Source organism: Schistocerca gregaria, chromosome 3 (genome assembly GCF_023897955.1).
Source record: "Schistocerca gregaria isolate iqSchGreg1 chromosome 3, iqSchGreg1.2, whole genome shotgun sequence".
In the NCBI taxonomy this organism is placed as follows: domain Eukaryota; kingdom Metazoa; phylum Arthropoda; class Insecta; order Orthoptera; family Acrididae; genus Schistocerca; species Schistocerca gregaria.
The window spans coordinates 59,540,673-59,557,788 of NC_064922.1; the positions used below are offsets into that span (position 1 = coordinate 59,540,673).

Here is a 17,116-nt window from a genome sequence, read left to right on the forward strand (position 1 = left end):
TAATGAATAATTTGAATTAGAAGATCAACCAGCAATTATAACAGTATAAACACCTAATCTAGTACAACATAAAAAAAATAAAAATCCATAAGAAAAAGAACACATATAAGTTAAATAAGGAAAAATTACTCAAACGGCTAAAGAAATCATTAAATTAAAAACAGGGGAAAAATAATAAAGTAGGTAATTAGATATAATAGGAATTGGCTGCTCCTTACAAATTAACTTAATAGCATCTCTAAATGGCTGAGGAATTCCAACAAAACCTACCTTATTTGGACCCTTTCGAATCTGAATATAACCTAAAACCTTACGCTCTAATAAAGTTAAAAAGGCAACACTAATTAAAACACAAATAACCAATAAAAGAAAATTCAAAATAAATATAAATAAATCATAAAGTATCAATACTATTTGTAGAAAAAATCTACATAAATGAATTCTAAATTCAACACATTAATCTGTCATAATAGTAAATAAATTAATATTAATCAACATAACAAAAAATATTTTAACCATATGGTCCTTTCGTACTAATATGGATTAACAATCTTAGGATAGAAACCGACCTGGCTCACGCCGGTCTGAACTCAGATCATGTAAGAATTTAAAGGTCGAACAGACCTAATCATTGGGCTCCTGCACCCAAAATTTTTCTTAATCCAACATCGAGGTCGCAATCTGCTTTGTCGATATGAGCTCTCAAAAACAATTACGCTGTTATCCCTAAGGTAACTTAATCTTATGATCATAAATTATGGATCAAAATAACAAACATAAATAAATGATATAATAATGAAGAGTTTATCTATTCTTCATGTCACCCCAACAAAACATCATCATTAAATATAGAAAGACAAACAAAAAACTATATAAAAGTAAAATGTCAAGCTCTATAGGGTCTTCTCGTCCTAAAGAAGAATTTAAGCCTTTTGACTCAAAAGTTAAATTCAAAAATTTATTAAGAGACAGTTGATTTCTCGTCAAGCCATTCATTCCAGCCACTAATTAAGAGACTAATGATTATGCTACCTTTGCACGGTCAAAATACCGCGGCTCTTTAAAAATACGCTCAGTGAGCAGGCCAGACCTCAAAATATAAACAAGAGGACATGTTTTTGATAAACAGGCGGAAATCAATTTTGCCTAGTTCCTTATAATAAGTTCACAAGGTAAAAATTTCATACAAATAAATATACTAATTCTATCATTATTACAAAAATTTTAAAATTAAATTAATAATCTTAATAAAAAACCTAAAATATTTATAAAATCAAAATAAAAAATAATGAACTAAAACGTAATCTTAAAGATAGCTGGTTTAAAGCTTACTATTATATTTCTATAAAATAAATTATAGGTTATTAACTTCAAAGCTTATCCCTTAAAGAATAAATAAGTTAATATTTTTACTTAAAAAATTAAATAAAAACAAATAACTTTAAAAAATTAAATTTTTTCTTAAGAAACTAGATATCTTGGGAAACGATTAACATCTCATCTATAAATAATTTAATAATAATTATGATACATTAACTATAAATTATTTATAAATCAACCCAAATCGAGACAAGTAAAATAAATACTAAAATTTTGATAAACCCTGTTTCGAAAGGTACAATAAATAAAATCTACTTAAAAAAATTTAAAATAGTATTTCATAAAACACTTACATTACCAATAAACTATAATTTAAAAAATCAATTCTATAAAATATACTAAGACAAAAATACAATAAAATTATTTATATTAAATAATTAAATAAACAAAAAATAAATATAATAAAATAAATAATCAAGATATCCTGATTTGCACAGAAAAATTTTCAGTGAAACACTTTACTAATAAGTTATATCTTGAAACTCTTCCTAGATACACTTTCCAGTACATCTACTATGTTACGACTTATCTCATCTAAATTGAAGCTACTTTAAAATAAAATAGAATAATCAATAATGAGAGTGACGGGCGATGTGTACACATCTCAGAGCCAATATCAGTTAAATTAAATAAATTAAATTACTATCAAATCCACCTTCATTAACAGTATTTCACTATCAAATCCGTTATTAACAAAAATCTATTGTAACCCACCTCCTCTTAACTATAAGCTGCACCTTGACCTGAAATATTTTATAATTATAAATCTTGAGAATTATAACTCTAAAAAGATTCTCTGATAACGGAGATATACAAACAAATAAATTAAGTAGAGTAAATCATGTATTATCAATCATGGCGTAGGTTCCTCTGAATGGAATGAGATACCGCCAAATTCTTTGGGTTTAAAGACCTTAACTAATAGTACCCTGGTAAATATAATTAACATTTAAAATAATAGGGTATCTAATCCTAGTTTATTATTTAAATTTCACAGGTTCATAAAAAGGGCCACAAATAAATTTTAACATTTCACCTTACAAATTTATATTTCAACCCTAATAATATAAACAACTGTTTTAACCAATAATATTCACTTGTATCAATCGTATAACCGCGGCTGCTGGCACGAATTATGCCGATATTGCTAAATCCAAAATCACTTGATAATTAAATCAAATTACTGCAAAAAGAACATTTAGTCTAACAAAACTTACATATAATACAAAGAAAAAGTGAATAAACAAGCAAGAATAAAACTTTTAAAAATAAAAAATAAGAAAATTTTAAATCTATTAATTCAGGAAAAAATAAAAGATTCAAATATTTAAAGAAAAAAAAAGAAAAAAACCACAAACATTAACAAAAAAAAAGCAACGCCCCTATGTATGACCACAACAACTTCTCTATTATATATAATTAAAGATTAATATGGAACATGTATAGCAATAAATGTATTATATTCTTTCTTATTTAATCTTTCTTTTCACTAATAAATAGAGAAAGATTAAATAATATAATAAATATATTTTATACAATTATGTAATTTAATATAATATGTTATTAATATGAATTCTTTTTTTTATATTAAGTTAACTTTCATATATATTAGTTAAATAATCTAATTATAGATAATTTACATAATTATATTATTATAATTAATATAATTATTTATATTAATTATAATATTTTATATTTAAATTAATAATTTTATTTATTATATCCAATTATAATAATATTAAATATTAAATTACATATTATTATATATATTATATTATAATAACCTATTTTAAGCTAAAAACATAAGTAGCTATAATCCTAGGTAAATAATTGCATTAAAATAATCAATTGATAATGGTAAGATGAACTTATAATACTTTAATTTCAATTAAATGTAATATATTAATATAAATTATTTATTATATATATATAAAAAAAATAAAATGAGCAGGATAAATTAATCCTAATTAAACAAAATAATACATAAAAGAATTTCAAAAAAAAACTTTCGATTTATATATTAAATAAATGAAGTGCCTGATTAAAGGGTTACCTTGATAGGGTAAATAAAGTAAATAAAATTACCTTCATTAAAATTACATAAGATAGAATTAAACTACCTCCTTTAGTATCAAAAACTAACGTGCATCATACACCTTAATGTAAAAAGGTAAGCTAAACAAGCTAATGGGTTCATACCCCATTTATAGAGGTATCAATCCTCTCCTTTTTAATGACCAACAACTCTACAAAACTTCTCTTCCTATCAACATTAATGATAGGAACGATCCTGTCCATTTCATCAAATTCCTGATTTGGGGTTTGAATAGGACTTGAGATCAACTTACTTTCATTTATTCCGCTCCTAACAAGAAATAAAAATATAATAATAAATGAATCATCAATTAAATATTTTATTGTCCAAGCAATAGCATCGACAATATTATTATTTTCAATTTTGCTGATTCAAATAAAATATCCCATGGGATGGGAAACAGAATTTATCCCATCAATAATAATTAGATCTAGACTATTATTAAAGATTGGAGCTGCACCTTTCCATTTCTGATTTCCAGAAGTTATAGGAGCATCAAGATGAAATAATTGTTTAACATTAATAACATGACAAAAAATCGCCCCAATAATGGTCTTATCTTATTGTATCCAATTAAGAACTTTTATTATTATCTTAAGAATTATTATTGGGGCAATAGGAGGTTTAAATCAAACATCCTTACGACAACTTTTAGCATATTCATCAATCAGACATCTAGGTTGAATAATTAGATCATTAACAGTCAGAGAAAACATCTGAGAACTATACTTCATTATTTACTCACTATTAAGATTAATTATAGTTTTATTATTGAAGCAAATAAATTTATTTTTCATAAATCAAATTTATTCAGCCAGAAATATAAAAACCGAAATTAAATTCATAATATTCTTATCTTTATTATCTTTAGGTGGACTACCACCATTCCTTGGATTCTTACCAAAATGAATTGTAATACAATCATTAATAGAAAACAATATAACAACTATTATAACTATTATAGTTGTATTAACTACAATTACACTCTACTACTATATACGTAATAGATTCTCAGCTCTAATTATATCATACACAGAAAATTCGTGATCTATAAAGATAAAGTCCCAAAAATCAAGAATCATTCTTCCTATGACAGTAATAATTTCAACAATAGGATTGATTTCAACATCAACCTTAATTTCATTATACTAAGGACTTAAGTTAATCAAACTAATAACCTTCAAAGTTATAATTAAAAGAATAATCTTTTAGGCCTTAGTAAAATTTTACACCTCTAGAATTGCAGTCTAGAATCATAATTGAATATAAGACCTAAATATGATAAGAGAGAAAACATCTCATAAGTAGATTTACAGTCTACCACCTAAAATTCAGCCATCTTACCGCAAAAATGATTATTCTCAACAAACCATAAGGACATTGGTACTTTATACTTCATATTTGGAGCATGAGCAGGAATAGTAGGAACATCAATAAGAATACTTATTCCTGCTGAACTTGGCCAACTCGGATCTCTAATTGGGGATGACCAGATTTATAATGTTATTATTACAGCTCACGCATTCGTAATAATTTTCTTTATAGTAATACCTATTATAATTGGTGGATTTGGTAATTGACTTGTTCCACTAATAATTGGTGCACCAGATATAGCATTTCCACGAATAAATAATATAAGTTTTTGATTACTACCAGCTTCACTAACCCTTCTTCTTACATCTTCTATAGTAGATAATGGTGCTGGTACAGGATGAACAGTTTACCCTCCTCTAGCAGGAGCTATTGCACATGGGGGTGCATCTGTAGATCTAGCTATTTTTTCACTGCACTTAGCAGGTGTATCATCTATTCTTGGTGCAGTGAATTTCATTACAACAGCAATTAATATACGATCAGAAAGTACAACTTTAGATCAAGCACCTTTATTTGTATGATCTGTAGCTATTACAGCATTACTTCTCCTTCTTTCACTTCCAGTTTTAGCAGGAGCTATTACTATATTATTAACAGATCGAAATTTAAATACATCATTCTTTGACCTCGACGATACTCTGACTACCCAGACGCATATACATCATGAAACGTAGTATCAAGAATTGGGTCTACAATTTCTATTGTAGGAATCATTATATTCATTGTAATTATATGAGAAAGAATGATTACAAACCGAGCAATTATATTTAGAGCTAACATAAGAAGATCAACAGAATGACTACAAAATAACCCTCCTGCAGAACATAGTTACTCAGAATTACCATTAATCTCTAGATTCTAATATGGCAGATTAGTGCAGTAGATTTAAGCTCTACAAATAAAGGTTTGACCTTTTATTAGAAAATATTTATTAATGGCAACATGATCAAATTTATCTCTTCAAGATGGAGCTTCACCATTAATGGAGCAATTATCATTCTTTCATGATCATACTATGGTCGTATTATTATTAATTACAGTAATTGTAGGTTATGCCCTAAGTTATATATTATATATTGCCTATACTAACCGTAATATACTTCATGGACATTTAATTGAAACAATCTGAACAGCTTTACCAGCAATTACATTAATTTTTATTGCCCTTCCATCATTACGACTATTATATTTACTTGATGATTCAGTAGATGCAATAATTACAATTAAAACCATTGGACGACAATGATATTGAAGATATGAATATTCAGACTTCATAGACGTAGAATTTGGCACTTATATAACACCAGAACAAGACCTAGAAAATGATGGATTCCGACTACTAGATGTAGATAACCGAACAATCCTACCAATAAATACAGAAGTACGAGTATTAACAAGAGCATCAGATGTTCTACACTCATGAGCAGTTCCTGCATTAGGGGTTAAAATTGATGCAACGCCAGGTCGGTTAAATCAAGGAACATTCACAATAAATCGACCTGGATTATTCTTTGGACAATGCTCAGAAATCTGTGGAGCAAACCACAGATTTATACCAATTGTAATTGAAAGAACTTCAGTAAATTTATTTATTTAGTGATTATCTAAGATAATTTAAGGAGTTAGTTAAAATAAATAACATTAGAGTGTCAATCTAAAGTAACTAAAAAAAATTAGTACACCTTGAAATTCATCAGATGACTGAAAGTAAGTAATGGTCTCTTAAACCAAATAATAGTAAATTAACGACTACTTCTGATGGGGAAATTATATCCAAATCCCTCAAATATCCCCTCTTATATGATTCTCACTATTCATTATATTTTCAGCTACATTAATCTTGTTTAATCAAATAAACTTCTTCTCATTTAAACCTAACCTTATTAAAAGAGCAGAAAAAGGAACAATTGAAATAAAAAACTTAAATTGAAAATGATAACAAATCTATTCTCAACATTTGACCCATCAACTAACATCTTTAATTTATCATTAAATTGAACTAGAACATTTCTAGGACTATTATTAATCCCATCACTATTTTGACTTACACCATCACGAATTAACATTATCTGAAATAAACTAAATTTAACCTTACATAATGAATTTAAAACACTTCTTGGACCAAAATCATTTAATGGAACAACATTCATTTTCATCTCAATTTTTATTATAATATTATTTAACAATTTCATAGGATTATTCCCTTATATTTTTACTAGAACAAGACATTTAGCATTAACATTTGCAATTGCCCTACCTATATGGCTAAGATTTATATTATTTGGATGAATTAACCATACTAATCATATATTTACACACCTTGTACCACAAGGTACACCGCCTGCATTAATATCATTTATAGTACTAATTGAAACAATTAGTAATGTTATTCGACCAGGTACATTAGCAGTACGGTTGGCAGCAAATATAATTGCAGGACACTTATTATTAACCTTATTAGGAAACACAGGACCATCTATAGCAATAAACTTAATCTCATTACTAATTATTGGACAAATACTTCTATTAAATCTAGAATCAGCAGTAGCAATAATTCAAGCCTATGTTTTCTCAATTCTAAGAACTCTATATTCTAGAGAAGTATATTAAACCTATGTTAACAACTCACTCAAACCACCCATTCCACTTAGTAGACTATAGACCTTGACCATTAACAGGAGCAATTGGAGCAATAGTCCTAGTATCAGGACTAGCAAAATGATTCCACCTATTTAATATTAACTTATTCATAATTGGATTTGGAATTACCCTACTAACTATAATTCAATGATGACGAGATGTAATACGAGAAGGAACATATCAAGGATTACATACAGGATTTGTATCAATTGGATTACGATGAGGAATAATTTTATTTATTGCATCAGAGGTAATATTTTTCGTTTCTTTTTTTTTGAGCATTCTTTAGAAGAAGATTAGCACCAACAATTGAACTAGGAATACTATGACCTCCAATAGGAATTCAACCCTTTAACCCTATACAAATTCCATTACTTAATACAGCTATTCTTTTAGCATCAGGAGTAACAGTAACATGAGCACATCATAGTTTAATGGAATCTAATCATACTCAAGCACTACAAGGATTATTCTTCACAGTGTTATTAGGACTATACTTTACAATACTTCAAGCATATGAATATTGAGAAGCACCTTTTACCATTGCAGATGCAGTTTATGGATCAACATTCTTTGTTGCAACAGGATTCCATGGTTTACACGTAATTATTGGAACAATCTTTTTATCAACATGTCTACTTCGACACTCAATAAATCAATTTTCACCAAGACATCACTTTGGATTTGAAGCAGCAGCATGATACTGACACTTCGTAGACGTAGTATGATTATTCTTATATATCTCTATTTATTGATGAGGTAGATAATTGTTTTTCTAGTATAAATAGTACATTTGACTTCCAATCAGAAAGCTTGATATAAATCAAGAAAAACAATTCTAATTCTATCAACAAGAGTTTTCATTAGATTTATTATTCCAATAATTGTTATAATCCTGGCAACAACACTATCAAAAAAATTAATTAATGATCGAGAAAAAAGATCACCATTTGAATGTGGGTTTGATCCAAAAAGATCAGCACGAATACCATTCTCAATACGATTCTTCCTAATCGCAGTAATCTTTTTAATTTTTGATGTAGAAATTGCACTAATTCTACCAATTGTAACTATTTTTAAAACTTCAGACATTATAATCTGAACAGTATCAACAATATTTTTTATTCTAGTTCTATTAGGAGGACTATACCATGAATGAAACCAAGGAGCATTACAATGAGCAGAATAAAGGGTTGTAGTTAAATATAACATTTGGGTTGCATTCAAAAAGTATTGATATTATCAATCAACCTTAAATAGAATAAGAAGCGAAATATTGCAGTCAGTTTCGACCTGGAAGATTGGTATGTACTACCCTTATTCTTATTAATTGAAGCCAAAAAGAGGCGTATTACTGTTAATAATATAATTGAACTATAATAGTTCCAATTAAGGAAATGTAAAGCCAATATGAAAGCTGCTAACTTTTTATATTAGCGGTTAAACTCCGTTAACATTTCTAAAATTTATATACTTTAAATAAAACATTACATTTTCACTGTAAAAATAATATATCTATATTTATAAATACTTAAAAGTAAAAATACTTCCTTAACATCTTCAGTGTCACGCTCTAATTATAAGCTATTTAAGTAAACGAAAAACAATATTACCAAAATAAATATTCAAAAAATAAAAGTTAAAAGATAAATCTTGAAATTAGAATCATATCAACCTTGAATATAACCAATTAAATAAATAAATAATCTATATAAACCTTGACCACCAAGTAATTCACCTCAACCATTATCAAATGACTTAGATGAATAGTAACCTATTTTTAAAGGAATATATCTAATAAACTTAGTTGAAAGAAAAGGTATAAATCATATAGAACCAGCAAATCTAACAAAAGAAAGTATACTTAAAGAAAATAAATTATGAGAAAAATCAAAATTAGAAATAAGATAACCTAAATAAGCACCTAAAATAACAACTGTAATAGTTAAAAACTTTAAATAATAAGGTAAAGCAATCACATGAGGAATAGGAAAAATTAATCAAGATAAAAGACTACCACCAAAAACAGCAACAAACAATAGACCAATTATTCCAAATGAAATATAATAACCCTTATCATCAAAAGAAAATCTAGAATAAAAATTATTATCACCAGATATTGAATAATAAAACAAACGAAAAGAATAAGAAGCAGTTAAACCAGTAGAAAAAAAATTAAGAAAAAAAATTAAACAATTAATTCATCTTAAACAAACCATCTCAAGAATTAAATCCTTTGAATAAAATCCCGCTAAAAAAGGTATTCCACACAAAGATAAACTAGAAACATTAAAACAAACTGAAGTTAAAGGTATGAAATTAACAATTGATCCTATAAAACGAATATCCTGAGAATCCTTCAAATTATGAATTATTGAACCTGCACATATAAATAATAATGCCTTAAATAAAGCATGAGCCAATAAATGAAAAAATGCAAGCTTTGGATAACCTATAGCCAAAATTCTTATTATTAAACCAAGTTGTCTTAAAGTAGAAAGAGCAATAATCTTCTTTAAATCAAACTCAAAATTAGCGCCCAATCCAGCCATAAATATAGTTATACAACCAATTAAAAGTAAAAATCAACCACAATTATAAGTATCCAATATTGGTCTAAAACGAATTAATAAATAAACACCAGCAGTAACAAGAGTAGAAGAATGAACTAAAGCAGAAACAGGAGTAGGAGCTGCTATAGCAGCAGGAAGTCATGAAGAGAAAGGAATCTGAGCTCTCTTAGTTATAGCTGCTAAAACAATTAATATAGTAATGAGCTTTATTTCAAAAGAATTAGAAATAAAATCATAATAATAAATATAATTTCAACCACCAAAATTTAACATTCATGCAATAGAAATTAAAATAGCAACATCACCAATACGATTAGAAAGTGCAGTTAATATACCAGCACTATAAGATTTTACATTTTGATAATAAATAACTAAACAATAAGAAACTAAACCTAAACCATCTCAACCTAATAAAATTCTAATTAAATTAGGACTAATAATTAAAAAACCTATAGAAAGAATAAATATTAAAACAATAATAATAAAACGATTTATATTCTTTTCACCAGATATATAATCCTCTCTATAATAAATAACCAAAGAAGAAATATATATAACAAAAGAAATAAAAATAAGAGATATTCAATCCAAAATTAAAGTTATAACAACTATAGAACCATTTAAATTGAAAAGCTCTCACTCAACAAAAACTCTATAATCAATTATTAAATAATAAATACCTAAAATAAAAATTATAGTTCTCGAAATAAACAAAGAAAAAAACTCAAAGAACAAATAGAAAATAAATTCACGGCCTAAGATGAAAAACTTCATATCATTGATTCCACAAAACAATATTTTTAATTAAAATACTTAAGCAAACTAATCAAAGAAATATTCACCCTTTAAACAGAGAATATTTAAAGGCAATCAATGTAAAAGTAAAAGATGATATTCACGAAAATAACCAAGAGAACAAGTATAAACACCAGAATAATAATTCCCATGCTGAGAATAAGAATATATATACAAAGTATAAACAGCTCTAAAAAAAGATAAAAAAATCAAAGCAAAGAATCTAAAAGAAGATCAAGATATAATTCTATTTAATAATCTAATTTCACCTACCAAATTTAAAGAAGGAGGAGCAGCCATATTTGATGATCTTAAAAGAAATCATCATAAAGCCATTCTTGGCATCAAATTAATTATACCCTTGTTAATTAATAATCTTCGTCTACCTAAACGTTCATAAATAATATTAGATAAACAAAATAAACCAGAAGAACATAAACCATGACCAACCATTAGAGAAAGAGAACCTACACAACCTCATCAATTCATAGTCATCAATCCACCAATAACCATTCTTATATGAGCAACAGAAGAATATGCAATTAAAGACTTTAAATCAACCTGACGAAAACAAATAAATCTTACAATAACACCCCCAGATAAACCTAAAGACAATCAAAAATAATTAAACTTTAAACCCAAATAAGAAATAACCTTTATAACACGAAAAATACCATAACCACCTAACTTTAATAAAACACCAGCAAGAATTATTCTACCTGAAATAGGGGCCTCTACATGAGCCTTAGGAAGTCATAAATGAACCAAAAACATAGGTATCTTAACTAAAAAAGCCAAAATTATAAATACATAAAACATAAAATAATAAGAACCAAAATCAACCAATAAAGGAAAATATAAAGTATTAGAAAAATCATAAACCTTAAATAAAACTAATAATAAAGGTAATCTAGCAACCAAAGTATAAAAAATTAAATAAACACCAGCCTGCAAACGCTCAGGTTGATAACCCCAACCCAAAATTAAAAGTAAAGTAGGAACTAATCTAGCCTCAAAACAAATATAAAAAGAAAGAAGACTTAATCTAGCAAATGAACAATAAAGCATAATTGTTAAAATCAAAACCATAAAAACAAAAAAATTAGAATGATATGAACTTAAATAAACTGAACCTCTAGCAGTGATTATTAAAGAACAAATCCAAAAACTAAGTAAAATTAAACTAAAAGAAAAATAATCAATACCAAAATAATATCTAATTATATTCAAATCAGCATATGAATAAACACAAATTATAAAAACAAAACCCGACAGAAACATTAAAGAATGAACCAACCATCAACAATTATTTAATAAACAAAGAGGGATCAAAAAAATAGTTATAAATAAATACTTTAACATAAAGATAAACCAAAAGAATTAAAAAGATCATTACCATGAGAACGAATTATTGAAACTACATAGGGGCGTTTCTTTTTTTTTGTTAATGTTTATGGTTTTTTTCTTTTTTTTTCTTTAAATATTTGAATCTTTTATTTTTTCCTGAATTAATAGATTTAAAATTTTCTTATTTTTTATTTTTAAAAGTTTTATTCTTGCTTGTTTATTCACTTTTTCTTTGTATTATATGTAAGTTTTGTTAGACTAAATGTTCTTTTTGCAGTAATTTGATTTAATTATCAAGTGATTTTGGATTTAGCAATTGATTTAGTATCGGCATAATTCGTGCCAGCAGCCGCGGTTATACGATTGATACAAGTGAATATTATTGGTTAAAACAGTTGTTTATATTATTAGGGTTGAAATATAAATTTGTAAGGTGAAATGTTAAAATTTATTTGTGGCCCTTTTTATGAATCTGTGAAATTTAAATAATAAACTAGGATTAGATACCCTATTATTTTAAATGTTAATTATATTTACCAGGGTACTATTAGTTAAGGTCTTTAAACCCAAAGAATTTGGCGGTATCTCATTCCATTCAGAGGAACCTACCCCATGATTGATAATACACGATTTACTCTACTTAATTTATTTGTTTGTATATCTCCGTTATCAGAGAATCTTTTTAGAGTTATAATTCTCAAGATTTATAATTATAAAATATTTCAGGTCAAGGTGCAGCTTAGTTAAGAGGAGGTGGGTTACAATAGATTTTTGTTTATAACGGATTTGATAGTGAAATACTGTTAATGAAGGTGGATTTGATAGTAATTTAATTTATTTAATTTAACTGATATTGGCTCTGAGATGTGTACACATCGCCCGTCGCTCTCATTATTGATTATTCTATTTTATTTTAAAGTAGCTTCAATTTAGATGAGATAAGTCGTAACATAGTAGATGTACTGGAAAGTGTATCTAGGAAGAGTTTCAAGATATAACTTATTAGTAAAGTGTTTCATTTACACTGAAAATTTTTCTGTGCAAATCAGGATATCTTGATTATTTATTTTATTATATTTATTTTTTGTTTATTTAATTATTTAATATAAATAATTTTATTGTATTTTTGTCTTAGTATATTTTATAGAATTGATTTTTTAAATTATAGTTTATTGGTAATGTAAGTGTTTTATGAAATATTATTTTAAATTTTTTTAAGTAGATTTTATTTATTGTACCTTTTGTATCAGGGTTTATCAAAACTTTAGTATTTATTTTACTTGTCTCGATTTGGGTTGATTTATAAATAATTTATAGTTAATGTATCATAATTATTATTAAATTATTTATAGAAATGAGATGTTAATCGTTTCCCAAGATATCTAGTGTCTTAAGAAAAAATTTAATTTTTTAAAGTTATTTGTTTTTATTTAATTTTTTAAGTAAAAATATTAACTTATTTATTCTTTAAGGGATAAGCTTTGAAGTTAATAACCTATAATTTATTTTATAGAAATATAATAGTAAGCTTTAAACCAGCTATCTTTAAGATTACGTTTTAGTTCATTATTTTTTATTTTGATTTTATAAATATTTTAGGTTTTTTATTAAGATTATTAATTTAATTTTAAAATTTTTGTAATAATGATAGAATTAGTATATTTATTTGTATGAAATTTTTACCTTGTGAACTTATTATAAGGAACTAGGCAAAATTGATTTCCGCCTGTTTATCAAAAACATGTCCTCTTGTTTATATTTTGAGGTCTGGCCTGCTCACTGAGCATATTTTTAAAGAGCCGCGGTATTTTGACCGTGCAAAGGTAGCATAATCATTAGTCTCTTAATTAGTGGCTGGAATGAATGGCTTGACGAGAAATCAACTGTCTCTTAATAAATTTTTGAATTTAACTTTTGAGTCAAAAGGCTTAAATTCTTCTTTAGGACGAGAAGACCCTATATGGCTTGACATTTTACTTTTATATAGTTTTTGGTTTGTCTTTCTATATTTAATGATGATGTTTTGTTGGGGTGACATGAAGAATAGATAAACTCTTCATTATTATATCATTTATTTATGTTTGTTATTTTGATCCATAATTTATGATCATAAGATTAAGTTACCTTAGGGATAACAGCGTAATTGTTTTTGAGAGCTCATATCGACAAAGCAGATTGCGACCTCGATGTTGGATTAAGAAAAATTTTGGGTGCAGGAGCCCAATGATTAGGTCTGTTCGACCTTTAAATTCTTACATGATCTGAGTTCAGACCGGCGTGAGCCAGGTCGGTTTCTATCCTAAGATTGTTAATCCATATTAGTACGAAAGGACCATATGGTTAAAATATTTTTTGTTATATTGATTAATATTAATTTATTTACTATTTTGACAGATTAATGTGTTGAATTTAGAATTCATTTATGTAGATTTTTTCTACAAATAGTATTGATACTTTATGATTTATTTATATTTGTTTTGAATTTTCTTTTATTGGTTATTTGTGTTTTAATTAGTGTTGCCTTTTTAACTTTATTAGAGCGTAAGGTTTTAGGTTATATTGAGATTCGAAAGGGTCCAAATAAGGTAGGTTTTGTTGGAATTCCTCAGCCATTTAGAGATGCTATTAAGTTAATTTGTAAGGAGCAGCCAATTCCTATTATATCTAATTACCTACTTTATTATTTTTCCCCTGTTTTTAATTTAATGATTTCTTTAGCCGTTTGAGTAATTTTTCCTTATTTAACTTATATGTGTTCTTTTTCTTATGGATTGTTATTTTTTTTATGTTGTACTAGATTAGGTGTTTATACTGTTATAATTGCTGGTTGATCTTCTAATTCAAATTATTCATTATTAGGTTCTCTTCGTTCTGTTGCTCAAACAATTTCTTATGAAGTTAGTTTAGCTTTAATTTTATTGTCTTTAATTATTTTAATTGGTAGTTTTAATATGTTTGATTTTATAAACTATCAGCTTTATTGTTGATTTATTATTATTTCTTTTCCTTTAGCTTTAGCTTGTTTTGCTTCTTGCTTAGCAGAAACTAATCGTACTCCTTTTGATTTTGCTGAAGGGGAATCTGAGTTAGTTTCAGGATTTAATATTGAGTATGGTGCGGGTGGTTTTACTTTAATTTTTTTAGCTGAATATACTAGAATTGTCTTCATAAGAATGTTATTGGCTTTAATTTTTTTGGGCGGTGATTTTTATTCTTTTATATTTTTTATTAAGCTTGCTATTATATCTTTTGGTTTTATTTGGGTTCGTGGAACATTACCACGGTTCCGTTATGATAAATTAATGTACTTAGCTTGAAAAAGTTTTTTACCTTTATCTTTGAATTTTTTTATTTTCTTTGTTGGTTTAAAGATTTTATTTATCTCATTTGTTTAGTGAAATTTTTTGAGAAAAGTTAATAGAAGAGTTAAACTTCTAATTTTATGTTTTCAAAACATATGCTTTTCCTAAGCTAATTAAATTTATTCCTTAATTAGTTTATCTCATGCGTTTGCGACATGGACATTAATTAAGAAATATGTGAAGTAAATAATTGTTAAGATTTGACCTGTTATAATATAAGGTTCTTCAACAGGTCGTTTACCAATTCACGTTAGTAAGCATACAACAACTACTATAATTCAGAATAAAATTTGATTAATAGGGTAAAATTGAATGCCTCGGAATGGTGTTTTATTATAAAATGGTAAAATTATTAAGATTCTAATTGATAAAAATAATGCAATAACACCTCCTAACTTATTAGGGATAGATCGTAGAATTGCATATGCAAATAGGAAATATCATTCTGGTTGAATGTGAACTGGTGTTACTAATGGGTTGGCAGGTACAAAGTTATCTGGATCTCCTAATAGGTAAGGATTAATTAAACATAGTATAATTAATAATGATGTTATTATTACAAATGTAATAGAATCCTTAAAGGTAAAGTATGGATGGAATGGAATTTTTTCAATATCTCCATTTAGTCCAAGAGGATTATTAGATCCTGTTTGGTGAAGAAAAAATAAATGAATTGCTGCTATAGCAGCAATAATAAATGGTAATACAAAATGGAATGTGAAGAATCGATTTAATGTTGCATTATCAACAGCGAATCCTCCTCATACTCATTGGACTAAATCTGTTCCTAAGTATGGGATTGCTGATAATAAATTAGTAATTACTGTTGCACCTCAAAAAGATATTTGGCCTCAGGGTAAGACATATCCTATAAATGCAGTTGCTATAACTAAAAATAAAATCACTGTACCAATTATTCAGGTATGTATATATATATAAGATCCATAGTAAATTCCCCGTCCTACATGTAAGTAAATACAAATAAAAAATGTAGATGCTCCATTTGCGTGTAAGGTTCGGATAATTCAACCATTATTTACGTCTCGGCAGATGTGTACTACACTACTGAATGCTATTTCAATATTTGATGTATAATGTATAGCTAAAAATAGTCCAGTTACGATTTGAATTACCAAACATAACCCTAATAGGGATCCAAAATTTCATCAAAATGAAATATTTGTTGGGGCAGGTAAGTCAATTAAAGAGTTATTAATAATTTTAATTAAAGGATGTCTTAATCGTAAGGGTTTATTCATTAGTAATTATCTTATTTTACGAATAGGTCCCTGATTAATATTGGTGATTTTAACAACTGCTAGTAGTGCTAAAAATAAATAAATTATTATTATTATTGTAATAATGAATGTTGGTCTATTATATAATTTTTCTTAAGATATTGTTATTTCTTGATAATTGATTGAATTATCAATATTTATAGTTTCGGTGTTTTTGAAAAAGTCTATAAATATAGATATATCTAGAATAATTAATATTAATATGATAAATACTCACATTATTAATGTAATAATTATAGTGATTGATTTAGG

At 26.5% G+C, this 17,116-nt stretch overlaps 1 long non-coding RNA gene across 1 annotated transcript; it reads right to left on the reverse strand.

Moving 5' to 3' along the window:
- Positions 1 to 473: 473 nt before the first annotated feature.
- Positions 474 to 14,580, reverse strand: LOC126355119 (uncharacterized). The gene is made up of 2 exons (XR_007565450.1): positions 13,700 to 14,580; positions 474 to 1,243 (listed from the first exon to the last, which is right to left on the reverse strand). It is a non-coding gene; the product is annotated as an uncharacterized LOC126355119 (long non-coding RNA).
- Positions 14,581 to 17,116: the final 2,536 nt, after the last annotated feature.